The sequence below is a fragment of the Ochotona princeps genome, chromosome 24 (assembly GCF_030435755.1).
Source record: "Ochotona princeps isolate mOchPri1 chromosome 24, mOchPri1.hap1, whole genome shotgun sequence".
Lineage (NCBI taxonomy): Eukaryota > Metazoa > Chordata > Mammalia > Lagomorpha > Ochotonidae > Ochotona > Ochotona princeps.
The window spans coordinates 31103078-31128293 of record NC_080855.1 but is presented as its reverse complement, the minus strand read 5'-3'; the positions used below and the strand labels follow the sequence as shown (position 1 = coordinate 31128293).

At 50.0% G+C, this 25216-nt stretch overlaps 1 protein-coding gene across 3 annotated transcripts in view; it reads right to left on the bottom strand.

Annotated features, from left to right (window-relative positions):
* Window positions 1-18742, bottom strand: part of AUTS2 (activator of transcription and developmental regulator AUTS2) — an 89202-nt gene extending 70460 nt beyond the window's left edge. For 2 of the 3 annotated variants that reach the window (XM_058680766.1, XM_004587018.3), the window contains exon 1: window positions 14999-15048. The gene's annotated coding sequence lies outside the window, so the exon portion shown is untranslated. Of the gene's footprint in view, window positions 1-14998; window positions 15051-18496 lie in introns of those variants that run through there. The other variant, XM_058680767.1, reaches the window with a different exon arrangement.
* Between the last annotated feature and the right edge of the window lie 6474 nt (window positions 18743-25216).

Sequence of the window (25216 nt, the reverse complement as noted above, 5' to 3'; positions counted from 1 at the left end):
TGATCAAACAGCTGCCAGTGATCAGGGCATACTTGCCCAGGACATGTGTGTTTTGTGTTGTGATAACCCTTCTTACAGGTGGCAGACGGGCACCAGGGATGCCACATCTGCCAACCAGGAACTAGATGGAACAGTCTGTCCTTGAGAAGTAGTTGAGCAAGTTAGCTCAGGTGGTTACAGCATAACCCGGGGCCTAAGGTCAGTTCCAAAAACCTTGCAGATGACTGTAGCCCTAGCCACAGGCCCAGCACCTGCCTGCCACCTTACACAGGAGCAGGCCTGTTCCTAAGGATTACGGGTCATGCCTCAGGGGACGGCTGTGTCCGATAGTAGGTGCACGGTGTCACTTTCAACAGATCAGGTGCATCTGATATTTTAGAAAAACAACCAGCAGAACAATGCCCTGTTCAAGAGAGAACGGATTTCACGGAGTGATGCTGGACGTCTGGGCATTCACCAAAACCCCACTGCCAGAACATTCTTCCTTGTATCCAGGCCCATGATGGCTTGCATCAGAACCGCCTGAAGGCTTATGAAAACAGAACACAGGGCTGCAACCCTCAAGTTTCCAAGCTTAGGTCTGCCAGGGGACGGTACGATTTTCACTTATCTGCACAATGATTCAGGGGAGGTTGACAGGGCTAATACAGGGACCACTGAGCTAGACACAATCTGTCACTGGATTCCACCTAACCCACTCCTCACTGGCTGCAACATTGCCTTTTCCAAATTCTGTACACCTAGGGCTTGGGCCTGGAAACCCAATCTGCGACCCATTAACTTGGGAAGGAGCAGGGCTGAATGGCAAAGCCTCTTCAGCAATGGGCTGTCTTGAAGCAGAGATGATACAGTTTTTTCTGCAGCTCATTCACAGCTGAATTTTTAAGGTATAGCAAGGGGCTGGGCAGAAAGATACATGTGTACACTTGAAGACCAACTTTTGCAACCAATGCGAACGGTCCCCAGGCCTGTGGATCCCTCTGCTGCCTGCCTGCCTGCCTGCCTCCCGCCCACCTCACTGGAGGGTGTCAGCTGTTCACCTGTATGGAAATGACAGCCGCTTGTCACTTTCCACATGAGAGGCCTCACTTGCCGCGGTAACTAGCATGCCATTTCCAAAGCTGTCATTCTCTGGTGGCAGCACAACCCACTGTTCAAAGATGTGCTCTGACACGAACCAGGCAGCGCTGGGACTGTTATTACTGGGGACTCTTCTGTGCTCCGACATCGATGGCAGCTGCTCGGCACCCGGGGTTTGTTTCACCCAATTATTTGTTTGTCACTTGGAAGCCCAGGATGTCGAGCAGGTATTGTGGAGGTATTTTTGGCCTGATGCACAGGCAGAAAGCATAATGAGGCCCTCAGGTGAAGGTCTATTTTGTCAGTTAGGTGCTGGGATGATGTGCAGCTAGGAGCCTGAGTTAGCAATTAGGATATTTGAATAAGATAAGATACCTGACAGGATGCTGAGAAGGCTCAGAAACTCGGCCTTCACTTTTCAAGTGAAAAAAAAAAAAAAAAAAAAAAACTTAGAGTAGGCAGTTTTCAAGTTTGTCCTGGAGCTAATACAGAAGGAGGAGGGGTTAGGAATGCTCCAGCCTCAACCCAAGAGTGTGCTCCAGAGGGGTGAGGCCCTGTTCCAACGGGAGGGAACAGGGTCCTGAGTCCAGTGTCAGCTCACCAGCACCAAGGCCGGAGCACAAATGCTGAGCCTTTATCCCCACGGTGCCCGCCTAAGTCAGAAGCCCCCTTCTTCCTAGGGGAGTAGCAATCACATGGATTCAATGGCCTCTTATACCAGCCAATGTGGCCCTTCGCAGCAAATGTAAAAGATGGCGTAGCATTGTGCTTTCAATCTGCCATCCTGTCAAAGTCCATACCCGCAACCCCTGCTCCCGATCCAGGAACTTGGCTTCCTCAAGTCCTCGCTTTGTCGTCCGTGACTTTCTTCCTTTTCACTGTGCTCTGTCCCGGCAAGGGAAGAAAAGAGAACTCAGGCCTTAGGTCTCCTTGGCAGAACAGCACATGTACACGGGCTGGGGAGCCACAAGATGAACCCAGCTCTTCTCCTCAAATCTGCTCAAGACTTTGGCTTGCGTCACTTCCTGCAGGATGTCAAGATCTTTCAAGCAATTCTTCTACATCCCTCCCCCTTTATTTGGAAGGACCCCTGGCAGCCTCCTTTGGAGGCCCTGTGGTGTAAAGAATCATCTCACGGTAAAGGAAGCCACCTGGCAGCTGCCCTTCGGGGAGCCAGTTCTGCCCTCACCCCCAGATAACCTGTTGCAATCCCTGTCTAGTACGCCTTCCTCCTGATGAAGTCAAGTACAAAGGAATTGGCACCGGTCCTTTTATAAACCCTGGGGTTTTATAAACACTGGCTGAGAAGATCAAACGAGTCTTCTAGCGCCACCCACGCTGTGGACAAGCGGAGAAGCAGGGCTCTCTTTGTTATTTTTACTCTGGGGGTTAATACCTAATGGAGGGTACTCAGTCAAATTGTGGCAGCTCACTCTCCTCCCTCACGCCTAGGGCTCAACCCCCCCTTCCCTGGGAGAGCCTTCTTACAGAGATGCAACCTCTCCTTGCAGAAGCCAGAGGCTAAATCTTGCTCACTAGTTTCTACAAGTTCAGGACTGAAGTCATGCTCTTTGGTACAAGGCACCAACCACTCCTTCCCCCTCTGGCAGGAAAATGTGTGCCCTTGGCAGAAGTTTCAGCCTCTGACATGGCCAAAAACAATCCCTTTAAAATGTCTGTGTATTCACTTAAAAGGCAGCGTGACAGAGAGAAACCTTCCCCCTCTGTTGATTTATCTTCTCTACCCACCCCAAATGCGTGAAATAGCCGAGACTGGGCAGGGCTGAGAGGAAGGCAGAAGCCAGGAACTCTGCAAAGGAGCCAAGAACTTAAACCATCATCTGTTGCCTTCCAGGGTGCACACCAGCTGGCAGGTTGGTTGCAAATGGAGGCGGAACTAGATTCCAGGTGCTCCTGATATGTGATATGGGCCTCGCAAGCAGCAACTTAACCCAGTGAACAGTGTCTTTAGACCCCAGTGAACTCTCCGACCCTTGCTGAGACTTGGGCCTGAGTCTTCTTCCCACCTCCTCCCTGTAGTGAGCCAAGCAGGAGAGAATTTCAGTAGCACAATCCGACTGAAGAGACTTGAAAAAAAGAGGTGGTGTAGATACACGACACAGAGATCTTTAGAATGTTCCTCCAAGATGTTGCAAGCATTCACAAAGTGCACACAGAGGGGTGGAGGGGGTAGGTCCTAGCCTGGTGGGGGCGCACAGTTGCAAGCTGCAGCTCTCTGAGTGGGGCCGCATCCACACAGCCTCTGCGTGCTGGTCCACTCCATCTCTGTTCACCCTTTGAGGCTCACCTCACCTTCCTTTTCTCCTCATAAGGCTATGCTAAGAAAAAGACGAAAAAGCAAAAAAAAAAAAAACCCATTTGCATTTTTTACTAAGATTTTATATAATTTGTATTTTTTATTCCTGGCTCTGTTGCTGAATCCATCTTCCTGCCAATGTGTACCCAGGCAGGCAGCAAAAGATACAGGTCAAGTGTGTGGGTCCCTGCTACTCAGGTGGGCAGTGTGGATGAGGTTCTAGGCTCCCGGCTTTGGCTTGGTCCAGTCTGGCTGCTGCAGATCAGTATCCACAACTAGCAGCTAGAAAACACAAACACAAAACCCTGAAATTCCTCCACTCCCCTGAGTGTTTTGCTCACTGTGTTATCTTGCTGTCCGACCACACACTGAATGGAAGAAGCCACTGCAATGCATCTTTTGCGTAAAACCACATGCAAGGAATGAATGGGATAACCATGGCTGCCATTAACTCAACAGCTGAGACATCCGACTTCAGGAGAAAACTCCTTGTCAGAGCCAAGTTTACGGATCAAGAAGTCCACACAGCAGCTTAGGGGACTCCTGGAGGCAATGGGATTCCGGGAGTTGGGAGGCAAAGAAGCTTTACTATGGAAAAACCTTCCCAGGCTACAGATAATGAGAAAATGATGTAATCTTGGCTAAAATTAGGTTTTGGTGTTACTCTGCTGAGAGATGTGAAAGGTGATAGATAAGAAGAGGAAAATGTTTTCCAAGTGGCTTTTAAAGGCATCCAAATATAACCCGCCTCCCACATCGGTCTATTAACCGGCCCTTGAGACAGTTCATTCTCTCTTCAAAAGGACTCTTAGAAATGCGGTGATGTGCTCTCAGCCTCCTTCTCTGAAGACAAGGTTTATCAGGGTCACAGCAGCCACAGAAGGCCACTCCCTAAAAGCACTCCCCTCCCCCAGGCACAGAGGTGGCTTCTAGCTCCTGTTGTGGGTCACTAGTGCAATGTCCCCCACTAGGAAAGCCCGAGTCACTGTTGCTGGAATCTGGCTAAAAATCTGTTCGCTCAGAGACTCAGAAATGAATGGAGAAGGGGCAACATCTTGTTAGAAGGAGAAACGTCTTGTTAGAAGTCGAGGAAACAGAGACAAGCGAGGATTTTGGTCACACCTGATCAGATACTTCCAGGCATCCTGGGATGACACAGTCCCTAATATGGTCCTTCGTCAACAAGACAGGGTCTCTACCAAGGGCCAGGGAGTATATAGCACCCTGGGACGCTGCAGGACAAAAGAACTAGCTACGCCCTCATCTGGCCAGCAGCCCTCACCACTATCCTCTTCCGTTTGTGCCCCAGCGAAAGCAGGCGCCTTTCCTATTTTGTTCTTGGCCACAGCCCAACCCAGTTCATATGTCACCAGCTTGGAGTTAGCTGGATTTAGCTGTACCAATTGCCAGCTGGGTGATCTTGCACAAGTTATTTAATCTTTCCTTTTCCTCATTTGAAAATTGAATGAATTACATGTAAAGCATTTCCGCCCCCCAAAACCACGTCTTTCATAAATGCAGCTTTCCTATAAAGGCACTTTATTTTGGTGTAACATCACCTTGATATGCATACAGCTGTTTGGTAACAGCCATTTTCCTTGAGGCTTTTGAAGATCCCTTGTATTTAACTTCACTGTCCATATCTGGAAGGTAAAATTGTCATTTTTTTTTTAAGATTTTTTTATTGTTATTGGAAAGCCGGATATACAGAGAGGAGGAGAGACAGAGAGGAAGATCTTCCATTCGATGTTTCACTCCCCAAGTGAGCCACAACGGGCCGGTACGCGCCAATCCGATGCCGGGAACCAGGAACCTCTTCCGGGTCTCCCACGCGGGTGCAGGGTCCCAAAGCTCTGGGCCGTCCTCCACTGCTTTCCCAGGCCACAAGCAGGGAGCTGGATGGAAGTAGAGCTGCCGGGATTAGAACCGGCGCCCATATGGGATCCCGGGGCTTTCAAGGCGAGGACTTTAGCCGCTAGGCCACGCCGCCGGGCCCTAAAGTTGTCATTTCTAAACTATTCTCCAAGTTGAAGAGTTGCAGGGGTGAGCACTGTGGTGGAGAGGATTAACTATCTCTTGGGATGCCCAGAACCCACACTGCAATGCCAGCTGGAGTCCTGGCTACTCTACTTGCCACCAGGCTTCCTGCTAAAGCTCCAGGGAAGGTATTCAGTGAGGATCCCTGGTGCCCACGTGAGTGGACCAGATGGAACTTCAAGCTTATGGCTTCCGCCTTGCCTAGCTGTGGCTCTTGTAGGCATTTGGGGAGTGATTCTGCCTTTCCAAAAACAAAGAAGATAGGAAAAAAAAGATGCCTCAGACATTACATGATACAGTGTATGTATTTAGTATGATGTAAATTGAATACCGTATGGCATGAGAACTCAGAGGGCTTCATTCACATCTCATTTAATCCTCATACCAACTACCTGTGAGAGGAGTTTGACCACTCCATTGCACAGTAGACAAAACTGGTGTTAAAACATCCTAAGTTTGACCTAGTAGCCGTGGTCCTCGCCTTGGGATCCCATATGGGTGCTGGTTTGTTGTCCCGGCTGTTGCACTTCCCATCCAGTTCCTTGCAGGGAGCTGGATGGGAAGTGGGACTGCTGGATTAAAACTGGCACCTATATGGGATCCCAGGGCATGCAAGACAAGGTTAGCTGCTAGGCTACCACACCGGGCCCTCTTTTTTCTTTTTAAGGTGTATCTATTTATTTGAAAGTCAAAGTTACAGAGGGAGAAGAGAGGAGAGAAAGTGTCAGAGAGAAAGCCCCCCACCCTCGAAGTGACTGCAGCAGCCAGAGCTGAGCCAGGTCAAAGTCAGGAGTTTCACACGGGTTCCCCTAATGGGTGGCAGGTGCCCAAACACTTGCTCCATCTTTTGCTATCCTCCCAGGCTATTCGCAGGGAGGCTGGATCAGAAGTGGAACAGCCAGGACAGGAAGCAGCACCCATCCTAGATGCTGATCGTGTAGGCAGGCAACAGCTTTATCATGATGCTGGCCCTGCAGGCCACATCCCAAGTAACCAGTATGATGCATTCTACTTTGCAGTAGCGTTTGGACTCCTCTGTGGTGATCAGTATCCCTGCATTCTTTAGGCAAGCTGAAACATCTGGCTGCCCCAACAATTTACTCTTTGCAGATCCTGGAAATCATCGTTGCATTTCAGAACAGCTACATAAGCTAAACCAGGTAAATAAGATGGCAAGCCACTGGTTTCTTGTTGACCTAACTCATCTAAAGTAGAAAAAAAAAAAAACAAGCTAGTAACAGAGCAGCCTACTCATTTCATCCGCAAGCCTGCACAAACTACCCCACACTTTGCATTCATACAGCGAGAGCTAAACACGACAGACAGTGGCAGACTGCAGCATTCGGGTGGATTTTGCTTTTTTTTTTTTTTTTCTTCTTTTAAAGATGTATTTATTTGAAAGGCTGAGTAACAGAAAGAGAAACAGAGATTCCATCTACTGGTTCACTCTCTGAATACCAGCCCACCTGGGGCAGGCCCCAGGCTGAGGGCAGGAGCCGGGCACTCCAATGCCCAAGTCCATTCCTGTCCATCTCTCTCTTTTTCCCTGAGGGAGGAGTTTGCCTGACACTGCAATGACAGCAGCCTTGGTCATGTGACTGGCTCTAGCCAATGAGATGCGTGGAGACCCTGCACAGCACATCCCAGCTGCAGCTTGGAGAGGCGTTCTGGGGATCTGTCTGTGCTCCCCGCCATCTCTCAGGATAACAACTATTGCAGCTGTTCCTTTAGTTGGAGGGTGCCAGAACAATGGGGAAACCTACAGCTGATGCGCAGCTGGCTCCGAGCAGGAGACCTCTGGTACCATAAGCTTCTGAGCTATTCTGGTACTGCAGCGACACGAGCAAAAGCGGATGAACCAAGACCCTATTGGCTGACGTGCAGGAGTCACAGCATCTCGCCAGGACCAGCCTCACAGGTGCACAGCTGTAAGCTGCTCAACGGGTTCCAACAGAAAAGTCCATGGTCCATGGTGGCTCCCACTTTAGCTATACCACTGGCATCATCTCCTCCTTCCCGCTCAGAGATTCAGTTCATGCCGACAGGGTGTGTTCACGTGGAAAATTCTCCATGTGAGATGAACAGAGACTTAGCAGGACATCGCAGAGCAATTGGCTTCCTCCACTCTTACCCATAAACGTCCGGGGTGGGTGAGAAATCATCTCTTGGAGGTGAACCAGAGGCTTCCTCGGAAGTCAAATGAATCTCTAGGACCAAACTGTGGGTGACTTCATCTCATGAGGCCTTACTCTGTACTCCCAGTGAGTACCCCAGCTGAGCCAAGGGACAGATGTCATGGTCTCTGAAGTGGGAAGGGACCATGGTACCCGAACCTGGGTCTGATTCCCGGCCCAGAAACCTCCCTGGCAAACCCACAAAGCAGGTCTTGAATAGAGAACGCCGCTTCTGCTTGTTGAAAATCACAGGCTGGGCAAGTAGGTAAAAAAATGCTTTGATGTTCGCTCCGGGCGACATAAAAGACAGCCAAGCCAGGGTTCAGGCACCATGAAATTAATAAAATCACAGTTGTGCTCGCTCCACCATAGGTTCGGAAATAAACTGGCAAAAATCCGAAATGCACAGAGCGGATTACTCGAGTGGGAATCAATCATGTTCGCCACTGAAGTTTTCTGGCACTTCCTTGTACAGTCAATTCACTGGCCTCATAGAATTCACTCCAGTTGCTTCCGGAGATGGGAACATTGCTGGGCTTTCTGAGTAATTGAGACAAATTTTGTTTGTTAAATAAATTCCAGGCAAGAGTGTATTTGACTTATGCACAGGAAAGAATTCTTATATAAGCTGGGAAACAATAGAATTTTATCTTATCTCTGCAACTTACTGCCGCTTGCCTGTGTGTGTTTTACTGCCAAAATAAAATAAATTGAATCAGCTCACACATGATAACATGCTCTTTCCTAACTCATACTAATTGCTTGGCTAATTGATGTTTGTTGAACTTTCTCCATTTCATTGAGTGATTAGGTACAAAGCTAACAGTTGACATCTGTAGGCGCTTAACTGGCGTCTGTAATTACTGTTAATGTTAAATAATTGTTAGTTAATTGGAGTGGTAACTGACTGAATGGAATCCAGATTGTGAAGCAAAAAGAAACCTAGTTAAATAAACATACATTTTCAGAGAAAACAACATTTTTTGGCAGTTGTCAGAAACTCGAAATAATCCAGAGGCCATGGGATGGCCACAGGCTTCCTCCACACTGGGGCGACCCCATGCACTTGAAAGTGTTACCAGGGAGGAGGCACTCCGCCATTTAACTTTTCTCCTGGCCGACTCTCCAGGATGGACTCACTGCTTTGAACTGCTTCAATTCCAACTCTCTATGATGAACTGGTTTCTGGGACAACCAAATACTAGCCAGTTGGTTCCCAAAACAACTACGTATGATGAGACAGGCTGATGCACACTGCAGCGTCTGGGCCCAGGGTTGCCAAGTACAGAGACAATTCTTTCAGAGGACAGCCGTAATCGCCCAGAGAGTAAGCAGAGGGCTTTCAAGTGGGTTCTAAAGCAAACAGAGTGGTGTTTGAACATCTGACTAACAGAAAGGAATCTGTTGCACTGTAATCTACTCCCAAGCGGTCCCAGGGCATCCAGTAGGACCCACGGGCCTGATCTGCTGCCTTCTGTCTACTGAAGTGACCACCCCAGGCCGGAACTCCTCCCCAAGGCACCATCCCAACACTGGGGACTTCCCCACCTTGAGGCATGCACAGGCGTCACAAAAACAAAAAAATCCAGGTAGCAGCATTGGGAAGCTGTCTGGGGAGAGAAGCTTTCTCACAACCTGGAGCATCTTTAGACCCTTGTTGGCACATTCTCAGCAACACTACAAGGCATCTGTGTCTAAAGATCCTCGAGGAATAATTCCATACAACAAATTCTGTATGTCAGAGGCAGCCTCTATAGGAAGGTCAATTTCCATGACAAAAGGAGCTGATTGCTTGCTATCTGCCCTGTGGGTGAGAGGAGGCATGGAACTCCTTGTAACTCCTTTGTCTCATATCAGGCACCAATTACCCTTTCAGGACTAGTTAATTCTGCTTGCAGAAGACATCTCTATTTCCTAAAGCACCGGCAAAGGCTGTGAAATATACCCAGGATTCACAGAAAGAAAAACCAAGAAGGATCAGAGACAGTCCCATGTTCCCCACCTCATCTTGGGGGTTAGGGGAGGAAACAGAAGCTAGAACTGGCTCCGTTTGATTTCGCACACAGTGGGAACTGGATTGAGGATGAAGCCCCAAATAACTATACCCCAGTCACTACATGGGATTGTGAGATGGTCTCCATAAGTTCAGTACAAAGGAGTTGTAAATTTTAGAACTTTAAAAATGTTTATGTATTTGGAAGTCAGAGTTACAGAGAGACAGAATTTTCCACCAGCTGGTTCACTCTCCCAGTGGCTGCAACAGCCAGGGCTAGGCCAAGAACTTCACCTGGGTGGCAGGAACCCAAACACTTGGGCCATCCTCTTGCTGCTTGTCCCGGCCCATGCTTCCCTTGGGGGCATTAGCAGGGAGCTGGAGTGTAACTGCAGCAGCTGGGACTCGAACTGGGGCCCCACATAGGAAGCATGCTGAACTGCAGGAAACTTCTTCACTCACTATGCTATGGCGCCCGCCCCAGCTTTTTCTCTCTCTTTTAAAAATATTTTCATTTTAAAAATTTATTTGAAATGTAGAGTTAGAGATAGCAAAGGGAGAGCTTCACCATCCATCTTCCTCTGCTTTTCCAGAGACACTACAGAGAGCGAGCTGGGTTTGAAGCCAAGCAGCCAGGATGCCAACCAGAGCCCAAATGGGACATCAGCACTGAGAGTAGCGGCTTAACCAGCTGTCCCACAGCGCAGAGATCCACCCCCCGCACCCATACTTTTTTTTTCCTTAAAGAAAGCCACCCCAGAGTCAACTGCTTTATTTCCCTGCACAGTTATCTTAGCAACAATACCTTCCTCAAAAACCAGTGATGGCCTTGGTTCTAATAGAACTCTTAGCAAATGTTGCCTGCAAACCTAAGGTATGAGATGCAAAACTCAAGTATAAGGTTGCAGCACAGGTTTTGGGGGGAGCTCAGCACTAAGTCAACAACATCTTTGGGTAACATGCTGGTCTCCCTGCCTCCTCCAGTCACACCATGTTTTTTTTTTTTTCAACCAAATCCTTCTTCTGTAACTTTGACCAAACCCAGTTGCCTGAAGTTCATAAAGGCTCCATCAAACCTAACCTAACTGTTCCAACCTCATCTACATCTCAGCAGAAGCCCCCTCCCTCACCTCCCGACCCCCGCCTCCAAAACCAAAGCAATCCCAAGAAGAGGCCGGGGCACTCCCCTGGCAGAGGAAATGCAGTGCTGACCACAGAAAGCCCAAGGTGCCCTGGGGTTGCTCCTCAAGGTGAATGGGTATCCCCCACGGCTGCTCTGAGCTAGGTGAGGTATGGCCTGCCTCCATGGTAGCAGCTGCTTCTATTGTGCTCCTATTCTAGTAGACATGCAGGGCTCAGAGCCGGAGGGAATCCACTCTGCCAGCCCCAGGAGGGGCTGGCTGTGCTGGTGGGCCCTGGAGGGGCTGGCTGTGCTGGTGGGCCCAGGAGGGACTGGCTGTGCTGGTGGGCCCAGCAGTCTGAGATCCAGCCCAGGGGAAGGGGAAGGGGAGAGAAGCTAAAGGGGTTAAAGACCTCTGCTGGCCTCTTTTCTCTCCTGGCAGTTCGCATCAGTTGCAGGTGACTCTGGAAGGCAGGAGGGGCAGGGATGGAGGGAGGGTTTTGTTCTCCTTCCCAAAGCTCGACCAGGCTGTCCACAGAAGGCTCCTCAGTTCAGCTCTCTGCCTCCCAGGCGGGGCTGCCCTTCTGCCTCTCTCGCCTTCTGGAGCTAGCTCAGAGTTCTAGGAGAGGTGAATTAGCTTGGCAGCATGACTGTGTGCTGTCAAGAAGCACTCATTACCCACACGTGTGTCCTACATCAAAGTGGCACAGTCACCCAGAGGAGGATTGAGGAGTAGGTCACGAAGACAAATGCTAACCCTCTGGAACTGACTGCCAAGTTCATCTTCCGCACAAACATTTTCGGATCTGGGGGACACACTGCTTGCTGCTGCTCCAACCGTAACAGCCCGACCAACTAGACAGGGACCATAACTTGGTGTCTCTCTCTCTCTCTGTCTCACTGGAAAAATTAATTTTTCCTTTGGCAGATGGTTGAGTCACAAAGACAGAAGGATTCATAAAATTCACATGAACACCCCGTAAACATTTAAACACATAAAGATTAAACAAGGCAACCATGACCTTGATTAAACTATTTTTTTTATGTCGGTGACAGTAAGCCATGTGATCTGGAAGCTCAACTCCACACCTCTCCCGACATGCTCAGCTCTCACTGGGCATGTCAACTGCAGATGCAAGCGAACTGGTTTCTGAACTGGTTTTAAGACAGGACATAAAAGGCACCCGAAGAAAGCAACCATTTGGAACACCTAAACATTAAAAAAAAAAAAAATCTTACCAGTTCTCTATTAAATCTGACTGACTCGGGGGAAGTTGAAATAAAATCAATGGGCAGAAGTGATACAAAACATAGTTGACTGTATCCACTCTGCCTCAACCCCTGCCCCTTTCCAATTAATTGGTTGATTCCCACTAGAGTTGTTGGCCCAGGACTAGGATTTGTGATGATTGAAAATTCTGACCTAAAGAGGCTAAATGACTTGTTCAAGCTCATGAGTGGGCTGATGGGACTGGAGCCATGGCCCCTGTGGCTTCAGCCTGCCCGGGACCTCATCTCCACTGTGCACAGCCCAGCAGCAAAGCTGCCCCCGCCCCACACCTCCCTCCCACCCCCAAGCAGCTTGTGAGATTAGCACTGCCCTCCCACAGTGAAATTTTATGGACCAGATCTGCCCACCACCAGGCTCAGCAGCATAATCTTGCCAGCGGCTTAGAGCCACGCTCCTCTGTGGCCAGAAAGCTGCCAGACTCCTCCTCAGGGGAGAGGCGACGGGTCCATGGGAGGATCTGGGGGTCAGCTCCGCTGCATCCTTGTTAGAATGTTCAATCCACTGAGGCTTTGAAGATCTTCCCCAGTCGCGTTTGTTACCTGCTGGAAATGCTTTCTATGGCTCATGGCTAAAGATACCGGACAAAGACAGGTGATCTCACTTTCAGGCTTTGCAAGACTGGAACTGGATGCGCAAGGTGACAGTTCCTTGAAGGCCTTGTCAACCACCCATCCGGGAAATTGTGCCACCACCCGGAGTAAAAACAGACCCCAAAACAGGACCTATATCACCAGACTCTCTCTGCACCTGTCTCAAAGCAATTACTGACATTACAGTTACACAATGAATCTCTCTCTCTCTTTCAAAGTTGTTTTCCTGATATTTAGCAGTTTGAATACTAATCCCCTTAACAAAACTGCCCTGAAGCGTCCTCTCCCTCCTGGTTCCTGCATCCTTAAATCTTTCTCTCCAGGGAGGGAAGGGGATGCGGGCTAGCAGTCAGTCTCCTTTGCCAGTACCTGGATTTGCACTGATTCAGCCTCTTGTCATTCATGTTACCAACAGGAATTAGCATAAGGCATTAAGGGAGGACTCTGGAGGAGAAAAGAAAGGCCATTTTGATGGAAATAAGGGGCAAAGGAATAATCTGCCATCAACTAAAATGCTTATTTGTGTATGGTTTCCCAAGCAAGGCTTAGAAAAAGCCTATGTTGATTTTAGTGTACACAAAGAAACCTTAATCCTCTCAAGGCAACTAAATCACCCCCCAGAAAAGCAGCTCAGAAGAAAGGCACCCTGTCAGGGGGATGACTATTCACAATCAAATAGATGCCACAGATCACACTCTGTAAGTAAACACAAGTAAGCATGTGGGAAAGCTGCTGCGCTGGAAACGGGAGACCCCAGGGGAGGGAGCCACTGGGAGCAGGGGAGCCGCTAACACCCCTCACTCTCCATCCGCTCTCCAGGGTCCTTCAGGACAGCAGTGGCCTTGGCTACCCAACCCCCCAAGGCTGGAGCAGCACCAGAAACAGGGCATCTGACAGGTTAGGGGAAGAAAGTTACAGTCACCTGCAGGGGAGGTCCTGGGTGGGTGGGTGCGTGTGTGTGTGTGTTTTGGCAGGGGGTGGGGGTGGGGGAGACTAGGTAATCACAGAAGCTCAGAGGCCCTGCTTCTGGTGACCTGTCCTTCCTCTGAGACATTCTGTCGCACAGGGAGAGGCCACGACCAGTTCTCCTCCCTCATCAAAACCAGCAGTTCCACAACCCTGCGTCTTCACAGGCCGAGTGCTGCAGGCTAGGAACCACATGTATCTTTTATTGGGCTTTCAGCATTATGGATAACAAATTCACACAAACTTTCAGTCCATGAAAAAATATGGCGCAATATAAAATTGGAATACTCCATTATGCAATAAACAGATAAAATGCAATATGACAGCCATTCTAGGAGGAACAGCAATCACACATACACATACCCCTCCAGAGGATACTCAACATAACGAACTAGTTAAACCGCAAGTTGGTTCAAACTCCAAAATAATGGGGGGGGGGGGCGGGCTCCACATAACTGCACTTGGCAGTTGTCCTCCGAACCAGCCAGTGAACATGCTGGCCGACGCAGCCTCCAAACTCCGCTTCATGAAGGCCCAACTTGGATCTAGCACTGTTAGATCAAACACCAACAGCCAAACAGACCAAGAGCATTAGAGAGAGAGAGAGAGAGAGAGAGAGAGAGAGAGAGAGAGAGAACACACCTTCTTTATTAATAATCACCAAGCCAGCCCCTAAATCAGGTTCTGTGGTGGAAAAAAAAATAACCCATAGTTTGCATAATTTAAACCTTTCAAATTATACAGCTTTCCGGGCCAGTGATTAGACTCGCCTAACTTTCATTATTTTCAACAACACTGCTTACAAATGAAAACTGCCTCGAAACCAATTGGCGATGATTTAAGGTAAGTTTTTCCTTCACATAAGGCTGTATCATTAGCCTTTCTTTCGCTAGATCGCTGTTTGGAAGACATTAATGGGATAGGACATATTTAAATCCTGCCCTCTTGTTCGTGTATTAACTTTACAAAAAGCCCCAAGCACAGTAAGGGTTGGTTTATGGCCACAACAGCGTGCGAATACTAAGCATCCCCTGGTTATTACAGTCCGTAGTCCCCTCAGTTATTTATAGTCCTCACACTCCTGGGAGTTGACAAGTGACAAGTTGGGGCGTTTTGAGAACTCTTCTTCCGTACTATAGCCTGCCATGTTTCTTAACAGTCATACGCCTCACAATGATTTCTTCCCAAAGCAGTTCAAATAAGAATTCGGTGTGTTCTTTGAAAACAAACTTTAAAAACCCATCAGAAAAGCAAATAGATTCTGTCACACGCAAAAACAGATTAGAAATAGCAGCTGAATGAGAGAAAAAGAGAGACCACATTATGTGCGTGTGTGTGTGTGTGTGTGTGTGTGCGCGTGTTGATCTCTTCCTAGGCAATGAAAATGAAACCAATATGAAAACAGGTGAGCATACGGAGGAAGGTCTTACCTTTGTTTATGATAACGGTGTTGAAGAGTTTTTCAGAGCTGGCATCCGAAGCCTGGAAAAACAAGAAGGGGAGAAGGCATGATTACCGTCGTCATTACTATGTTTTTAAATCAATTTACTACATTTTGGAAAAACCTAACAGGGTGAACAGCAGCTTCCTTAAATCATCCATAAGGTGGTGCTAGCTGACTGCCTGAGACAGCCCTGCAGTGCAGTTACTGCTGGGGGGGGAAGGGAGGAAGAAATCTTGATTTCTTAAAAAAAAAAAAAAAGTGTCCTTATTAGACTTATTATCTGTGCAAAACATATTTCTAGGAGATGATACACAAGGCAATTCAGTTCCTTCGCATCATCATCTTGCAATTTCGTTGACAGATCATTATTTTGGAAATGGTATTTTTCCAGGATTATTTGCAGACATGCCTATTTTTCAATTTTCTTTCGCAAATCTGAAACGCCTGTTATTCCCTGCAAAGCTCTCCCTCACTAAGTGTCACTCAGTGTTCCCGGGATGAAGTCTTTCAGAGACTCATCTGATGACCCCAAGGTGCTTACTCCTTACAGAAATCGGGACGACCTTGGCGTTCACCCAGCCGCCAGCCGACCTGCCTGCCCGCACACACCACCAGCCTCCCTCCATTCCCATCTCCTAGAAATCCTGTCGGCTAATTACACCATTGCCTTCAGGAGGGTGAAATAAAGCCTGTTTAAATAGCAATACCAAAGCCAATTTAAATTACACACTCAGGTTCGGGGAGAATAAACATGAAGTCAGTGTGGAGGAAATTGCAATGATGTTTCTAGAACTTAGGAAAAGAAAAATTTTAAATTCCCAGCCATGTCATTTGCAGGACCCTCTGCATGTCAGGTTACAATGTCTCGGCTGTGTGGCTGCTGCCCCTGCCAGGTAACCCTTGTGAGAAATGATTTCTCCTTGTCACACTGTACACATGGACATGTGCGTTCTGACAAAACAAAGCCCAGAATGTTGAATAAATACGGGAGAAAAGAGATGCAGACATGGTGGCGGGGCAGTAGGGTAAAGGATAGTATAATCTGACTGTGGGTCTGGTTTAGGGGACAAAGAAAAGATTCCATTTAGCCTTCCACATTATATTAAAGATGGAACAGTCCTATGTATACTTGGGGAGTGAATTCTAGTCCTCATTGAAAATAATATAGAAGCGTTCCAAAGATTCAATGATGGAGGAAAAAAAAATAATAATGCATGTGCCAAGAAAGGATTCAACTGTACACATGTATACACGACGTTTCAAAATACACCTTTCGTTTTTCATCCTATTTTGCAAGAATTTAAAACACACACACACACACATCCTGAAGGCCTTCCTGGTACCTTGAACAAAATTGAATCAAAGTATATATTCTGGGAGCTTTCCCTGAAAAACAAACTGTGCAGAAAGTGTTGCACGGGGAGGGACAAACATGTTCTGTATTAAACGGATCAAGCATGCCGAGGTAAAAAGCAAAAAGTGGCACCAATGGCGTGGCCCTACCGAAACACAAACCGTGACTTCTAGGAATGAGAGTTTTTCAGCTACAAACTTCTAGATCGCAGTCACTGCTTTCCACGGAACACTGTCCCCAGAAAACTACACTCCTAGCACGACTGGTGCACCCAGGGTTTAAACATTAAAGTCCAGCTGGTATTTGTTGAAGCCAAAAAAAAAAAAAAGTGTGTGAGAAATCCTTTTACAAATGCGAAGCAGCTTTTGTATTTGGAATTACCTATTAAAATAGGTCTGACTGGCACAAAGAAATCCATGTCCATGTGGGCCCACTCAATGCACAATGCCCAGGGGCACACAGAAAGGGAGAGGACTCCTGGCGCGCAAGTTTGTTGAGCGTGAACAGCAGCGAGGCTGTAGGCGCAGACAGGCCTCTCGGCCCTTCTCGGAACTGCCACCTTTGTCGGTTCCACTGGAGCCTCGCAGCAAGGGACTGTCAGAGTGATCCTGACGACCTAACCTACCCTCCGCTGCCTCTGCCGCTGCCGGGGGTTCTCCCGATGCCCAACAGCAACTGATGAAGGAAGCAGGTTGTGGCAGGATACTCAGAAAGGCTTAGTTAGGAGCTCTGCATTCTAATCAGAAATGCTTTCCCGGCCCTTCGCTTCACAGATCCAAGTCACCCACCCGGCTGCTGGACAGGACGCCTTCTGCAAGTGGGGCGGAGGGCGGTTCCAAAGTGACCTCCGTGGAAAGCCAGCCTCGACAGGGTGTTGGCCAAGTGGTCCTGGCCACACTGGATAGCAGGCTGGGGCTCGCCCTCCTCCCGTGCAAGAGGCAGCGCCTTAAGTAAAGTCTCAAGCGGTAACTGCACGGGGAGCCCGATTTGCTTCTTCCTCCATGAACCTGCCTCCTAGCTACATTTTGCAAACATGTGTGCCAATTACCTGGCTACCTTGGGATGTTGCCATTTTCGTTGCCTGTTTAAGTCTGCGTTTCTATCACCTACATTATTTTTCTGGCTATTCCCCCTCGCCCTTCCCCCCCACCGCCTCTCTTTTTAATCAGGAAAGACTAGGTCAGCCAGAGTGAGGGGCTCTGGCTGGTCGGATGTAGAACGCGGGGCGCCTGTGCTCGCCTAGCGGTTTACTCTTCCTCTCGCCATTTCGTTTCCTGCCCCCTAGCTCGGCATTGGAGCGTTAAGGGCACGAAGCGACCGAATCTACACGGAAAAATCAGGTTTCTCCTTTGGCTTTTCATTCTAATAATAATGATGGTAATAATAATACGTTAAACAACAACAAACGCCACCGCAAGCCGTAGTTGGCGTTTGCAGAAAAGTTAAGTCCTGCAGAGAGAAGGAGGGAAGGCGTGGAGCCAGGCCCGCGAAAGGAACCCTGACTGCGAAACAGATCCCGCTTGGGGCCACCTCCAGTCCTCTCGGGCGCACACCCCTGGGCCGCCTTCTCCAACCCCGCAGCTGCCCGAGGGACTTTCAAACAAGAAAAGAGAAACCTTCTGGAAACTTCAGTGAGAGTTCTTTATCCAGGGTTTGATCCTGAGCCCAAGATCTCCTTTCATTCCTCTCGGCCCCCGCGTGCCGGCTGGGATCCCTGACCTGGGCGCCGGAGGGGGAAAGCGCGCCCCGATCCCCGACACCAGCCTCGTGGACACAGGGCCTCGGCTCGGCCCAGTCCCGGGTCCGGCGGAGGCCGCCCCCCCCCTCCCTGCGCACGCCCGCTCTGGCCCCTGGGCCCTCCCGGCACACAAGTGCCGCTCTGGCCCCGCTCAGGGGCCGAATCGGGCCGGCTGAGCTTGGGGGAAAGTACAAAGGCGATGACCGGTTGCCGAAGGGAGCTGGGGAAGCAGGGGGAGGGGGACCGAGGGAGCATCGGGAGCGCCAGACGCCAGGAGCCCGCCCCTGCCACCCCTGCCCGGCCTGGCCACCGCAACAAAAGACCCCCGACCCAGCCGTCTCGCTTCCAACCCAGGGCTGCGAGTGAGCCGCGCCCCCCGGGGGCTGCATTACCTGGTCGCAAAGGGTTAAGCGGTCCTGTCAGCCCCAAGTTCATGGTTTGGGTCCTTGGCAGGGCTCCCGATGATGGGTGATCGTCAGAAACCAGGAGGTAAAAAAAGAAAAGCCACCAGAACCCACGGCGAGAAAACGCCCAACTCCAACCCGGCACTGTCTGCAGAAGTCTTCACTGCTCCTTCCTCTCCAAAGTCTGGGGGCGGATGCACGCGAACCAAATCCGAATCGGAGTCGCAGCAGCCTTCCGGCGGCCAGGAGCCAGCGCCGCCGCGCGCCGCGCGCACACATCCAAGCGCGGCCGAGTCCAGGCAGGCGGCAGGAGGGCGCCCGGCCCGCGCTCGCTCGCTACCTCCGGGTCGCTCCTGCAGCGCGCGGGGCCGGGCGGCGCAGCGGGGGCTCGCGAGGCGCGTCCCGGGCCGGCGGGCGGGCGAGACAGACGGAGAGGTGCGGCCCGAGCCGCCGCCGCGGCGTGCGGAGCTAGGAGCGAGGCGGCGGCGGCAGCGGCGGCGGCGACAGGACAAAGGAGACCATGTGCGGAGGGAGGGAGGAGGGAGGAGGAGGAGGAGGAGGGCGCGCGGCGGCGACGGCGGCTGCTCCCCGGCGGCCGCCTCGGGCTCCCCGACAGCCGGTCCCGCCTCTCCAGCAGCGCCGCGGGCAGACGGATCCCTGGCCCACCGCCGTCGTAGCGGCGCTGGATGGAGACGCTCCGGGAGTCTTTATTTTGGGCCGATCTCACCGGCGCGCGGCGCGGGAGGCGCTGCAGCGGCCGGGGCGCCGGGTGGACTGCACGGGGGGCCGCCGGCACCTTCTGGTCAGAGCTCGCGGGCAGGTGGACCAGCGCTCCGGGTTGGATCAGCTCCGGTCCCTCGCTCCTGCTGGCGGGTGCCTGCCTCTCCCGCCGCTTCCCAGCTCAAGTGAACTCCATCGGCTGCTGCAGCCGGCGCCGCGGGCTCCCTTGGCTGGACGGTGGCCGGAGGGGGCGGCGGCGCGCGGGCCACCCCCTCGCCTTGGCTCAGGACTTGGCTCCCCGACTGCTCCGAGCGCGCCTCTCGCAGACGCTCGCAGCCCTCGGAGCGGGACTTGCTCGGCGCGCAGAGACCCAGCCGCCGGTGCCACCGCCCCTCCTCCGTCCCGCCCCGCGCGCCCCGCCCCTCGCCGCCCCTCCTCTCGGCCCCAGCGCCGGGTCGGCCCCGCGGGGGCGCAGTCCCCAGGCGCGACATCCACAGCTGTTGCTCCCCTGGCAGCTCAGGCCCTACTGCCCCGAGGCTGGCGTCCCAGCGGGTGGGCGGGCAGCCTCGGGGCGCGACGACAACTGCACAGCTCCGCGCCTTCCCCTCAGCTGCCGCTTCCAAGATTGCGCCTCGGCAGGGAAAAGGCCACTAAGCCAGCAGCTCTGGGGGTGAAATGCGACAGGGCTGGTAGTACTGCAAAGAGCTGGCTCTCTGGGCAGTCGTGAGGGCTCAGTGGGAAACAGGTATGGCAGAGTAATGCCATACAGGCAGGAGGTGCTCCACACAAATAATAATTTCATTGTGGAAAATGGGGGAGGGGAAATGGAAGGGAACCTCCAATCTCAATACTAGAAGTGCAGGTCTTGATCCAGACTCCTTGTCCCCACCACTTAAGAGGCTGCACGTAGCTGGTTAGGGTTTCTGACTAGGGTTTATCACTCTAACTGGCCACTTCCAAGTTCCTCCAAGAGTCCTCTAACATATGCATACTTCCCACCCACAGCGCGGTCCACTGATTCCCCCGGTCACCCATCAAGGGATGAGAGCCAGGCCCATGTAGGCTTCCTGTCTGGGGAGCGCTGTGTCCTTCTTCCATCATCACTGCAGTGCCTAAGCCACCACAAAAGGATCCTCAGTAGGCCCTCCCCCAACCTCGACCAGAGCACAGGCAGCTGGTTGCCGCCCTGCCAGATGGGCTCCCCTATAGCTCCCTGGTCCCCTTACTCCTAAGCACGGCCACCAGGGAAGAGGTACCTGGCCACGCAAAGGCAACAGGAGACTCTCAGAAAACACCCCGCACTTGAAGTCTGCACTTGCCATTTGACTGGGTCCCTCCTTGGGGAATAGGAAAAACTGCCTCAATATTCCCAGCAGAGGAGCGTTAGCAAGCAGACAGAGATTGCAAGGGGCAGAGCCAGTGAGGAGGAGTGGTGAGATGAAGTTTCTAGTCCCCAAGTTCCCTTTCCAATGGCACTGTCACATGAGGTGGGGCTTGGGAGAGCTGAACACCACATACAAATGACACGCAGACTGGCTCCACGGAATCACATCCATTCCTCACCTCTTTGAAGTTGCATATTCATCACTGTCTAATTTCATGGCACCTTGAAAAACCTCCCAGGGAAAGAAATGGGTGGGGGTGCTTATTGCACGATGTACCACCACCCTAACCCTCTCCTAGAATTAATTTTGGAGATAAGAGGCCTCACACCACCTATCACCTCTAACAGGTGGCCTTATGAAGAAGGTAAAAAAAAAAAAAGTTTTTTTGTTTCTTTTAAAGATAGGTAATAGTGATTCTCTACTACCACCTCCAGACATGTCAGAGGATGCCAACACTCAGCAGGTGTGAGTTCACAATGTTACAAAAAAACGGTTGAGGTTTAAGAGCTAGGGGACACCCATTGTGAAGCTGTTTCTGCAATACTGAGATAGCGCAAACGGAAACATGAACACTTCAAGGAAAGACATTAACATGTTGTTTCTCTTAGAGCAATCAAAATGGGACTGTTCCCTTGCTGCTCTAGTACAATCGGTATTACAGGAAGGACACCGCTCCAGCTCCTGCCGGGTCTCTCCCAGGGGAGTGGAAGATGGGCAAAGTGGCAGGTGCAGCTGCTTAGCTGACCTCATCTGACCACTTAGACCTCTGGGGTCCTGTTACCACGCGGCAGTGCCAACATTCACGGCAACTGGCACTAAACTGCCAGGAGTGATTTACCTGAGATGAGGCCTCCCAGGACCGTCTGCCAGACCTGCCTGAGTCCTGATGACCTGCAACCAGGTGGACACACCCGGAAACGCCCACAGTCAGACCTCAGGAGGATCCACAGAGCATGGCAGTCATGTTCAGTCCTGCTCCCTTACCCTTTTCCTCCTCCGAGACAAGAATGAGTCTATTCTGACTGCTTTCCAAGCCATTCTAGAAGGGAGGGAAAGTTCCAATGTCAGGGTCAGAGGGGGCTAGGAATACAGCAGTAGCAGCCAAAGCAAAAACAAGGAAGAAAAACACTCTGGCTACTCCACATGTTGCGTGACAGGATCCTGCTCAAAGATCTGGCTTTCAAGACTTAACAAGAGTCCTTTGTTTTTTTTCTTCTTCTTCTTTTCCTTTCTCCCTTCCCTTCCTTCTCTTTCCTGTTCTTTTTTGAAAAACTTCACTTCTCTTAATGGAAATTTAAATGTACAGATGACAAGTCAAGGTAGTGTAACATACTGAACACTAATGGCTTCTTGACCTCACTTCCGGCCTGTGAACTACAGTCTGAGCAAGTCTTAGCAAGTGTGCACCCTAGCGAGAGGCAGGGAGCCTGAATGTGGACACACAATGGTCTTTTCCAGTGTGAGATTACTTACTTCATCAGCCAGCTTTAGGACAAAAGATCTTAGCCAAGTTAATGATTAATCAACTTAAAAAATTTTTTTGAAAACGTTTAATTCAAATATGAAGTGTTCCCCAAATTTTGAAATATATCTAAAGATAAATTAGCCTTAAAAAAATAGTAGGAGTTCTAAGTCATTCTAAAATAGTACAATGTTAAAGCTTAAACTGTGAGATGTGATTAAATTTGTATTCACAAATCATCAGACTTAGACTAAACATTTTGGTAAAATATTCCTCACAAATTCTGGCCTTGTGTAGAACATTTTATACAGAAAGTTCATGGATTTCATTGTGCTCTCTCTCATAAATAGAATGGAATTCAGATCCCCCACCCTGCCAAGAGAGCACAGATCCAGTGATTCCTGAGTTAGTCTCCACACAACTTCCTCTGAGCCTTTTATCCTCAGTTCTGTCGGCTGAAAGTTCCCTTAAAGGAGAGTGACAACACATAGGTTCTGTCCCTAGCTGGCCCTTGGGAAGGCTGTCAATTTGTTTGACTTATTTCTGTGACTTCCTTGCAAATTCCAGGAGTCTTCAAGCTCTGAAAAACCAAGTGTCTATGGGTGCTCTGGGCCGAGGCGAGGGTCTGGGATCAGATGGATCTCGGAAGCCGCTCTGCCTCAGTCTGCTTGTCTGTAACTAGAGATGACAGCCAAGTCCCTCTGCTCCACTGGGTGGCCAGTGTCAGTTAGTGCCCACATTCAGCAAGTAGGACATGGGGGGCTGCCTGTCAGAATGAAAGATGGCATTCTGTTGATGACTGGCAACTGACAAAAAGTGCATTCTGGAGTAGCCTCCAAGTCCATGGCCACCCTTTTACTGGGCTGTCAATGGTGCTCACCATGTAATAATAAAAGGACTCCCTGTGGACATTAAAAATCCATAAACATGACCACAGCCCAACAGGTGGGGAGAGTGGTTGGTGTCATCTCTGTTAGAGAGGGGTATCTTACACAATCACGATTGCCTGAGTGTTGGAGGGCCTGGGTCACTTAATAAGGGTAATGTGGCAGTTCTTTGATAAATCATGAAGTCAATTGTGACTCAAAGAAAATCCAAGCATTTGCCAGGCTTTGAGGAATGATCAACCTCCTAGTACTTAAGGATTTCAATTTCTTAACACCTAAGACAGCAGACGTCCCAATTATGCCATTTTGACATGTTAAAATCGTAATTTTCACTTTGAAAAGGTCTATCACTTGGCCTATGACTATAAAAATGGTTTTGAAATGAAACTGAAGCCTATTTTGTTTGCCGATTTTCTCTGTGACACCCCTGTGCCCCCAATTTGATTTTAAATTTGCCCGTGTGAATCTTCCTCGTCTGCATTCACGCTGCAGCAGTTTAAGTAACAGCCACGTGTCTGGAGACAGCATGGAACATGTCATGACCTGTTTGTGAGGCTATCATCCTAGTAGATTCTTCATGCTGTGCTTTCTGAGTCTTGTGATAAAATTCACATGTGGAATCTGCCTGTATGTGCCTCACACAGGACTAAGAAGCCCAGCTCAGTGGATGTGTGGTAGTCCAATGAATTCCTGGTTGAGATTTTCCCAGCTAGCCTGCCAAGTGTCTGGCTAACTCTGGCTAACTGACCTGCACTAGAAGACAGCTGCCTAGGAGCCCAGAGGGACCAGCATTTGTTCTTTTTTACAAAGACACACAGAGAGGGAGAGGGAGAGACAGAGATCTCCCATAACCAATTCACTGCCCAAACACCTGCCAACAGCCAAAGCCGGGCCAGGTCCTCCATCTAGATCTACAAGGTAGGTACCTAAGGACCTGAGCCATCACTTACTGTCTCCCAGGAGGCACATGAGCAGGAAATTGGAATGGGGAATAGGAGCCAGGACTCAACCCCAAAAACTGATGTGACATGTGTGTGCCCCCAGCAGCATCTCAACTCCTGTTCTCCATGCCTGCCCCAGGAGCCAGCAACTTGATGCAGGTGCCCACCTCTATTATTCATGCCTAAAGGCCTGGTACGGAGGGTGTGAACCAACAGACTGCTCTCCAGTCGCCAAGGTTGTCCTGCTTCTAGTCTGTACTAACTCCTAACAATCTGCCCAGGGGGTACAAACTCTTTCTGAGTACCAGGATTTCATCTGGCAGGCCAGCTCATTCTGAACGGTGCATCAGGACTTCCTCTAGCAGGGTAAAGCTGATTGAAGCCGGGCAGCCCTGACCACTCTATTGTGTTTCCCCCACTTCTTCAGAGGGGGTGATTTTAAACATGGAAGCTTCTTTAACTTATCATTCTGGAAGGAGGCAGCAGCAACTCACGTTCTCACTGCTGTAAAGCAAAAACCTCTACCGTTATATGCCCGCGTTGCTACAATTGATCACAGGGCTGCAACAAGAGGGAAGTAAATAAACTGAACTGGGTTAGTTTATGATGCAGACTATTGAGACATAGGGAGGAATAAATATTTTCCAAGTGTAGAAGTCAAGAATTTTACTTTCAAACTTCACGGTGTACTATAAACTACAAAGGGGGAAGAAGTATGGGGGAGGAAACCATAAAATATGTCTTACTTAGCCACCAAATCTACATTAAAATATTAATATTCAGAATCTGACAGCCCCGCAAAGAAATGCAATCGAAATAACAATAAATTCATTCTCTGCCCATGTCATCTCATGGGTTGCAGATCTGCCACCTGATTTCTCACAGAAGGGCTGAGGAGGTGAAGCCCCCATCGCTCCCCCCTGGCCAGACCCTCCCAGGGTTCAACTGCATGCGGTTCACCCTTCCAGCACACACTGCAGTGTTGATGGGTGCTCATTGTTGGGGGTCTGGAGACATGCATTCGATATGGAATCTTCACTTGGAAAATCCAGCTACTCACCTGTCCTCTGTGGGCCTGATCAAGCCTTTACTTCCTGCCCCATCTGACTATTTACACATGGATGCTGGGGCAGGAATTCAAAAGGAAAATTGTGGCTAGAATGAATAGTAGTTGAAACGGTGGGTCAGTATAAAATACATTGTACCAAAAAGCTGCAGAGAGGATGGGTTCTAGAAAATCACGTGCTATACTGAAAGGATGGTGCTTTTGATGAGAAATTTCCTTACCTTTTTTTCTTTTAACCTGAAATATG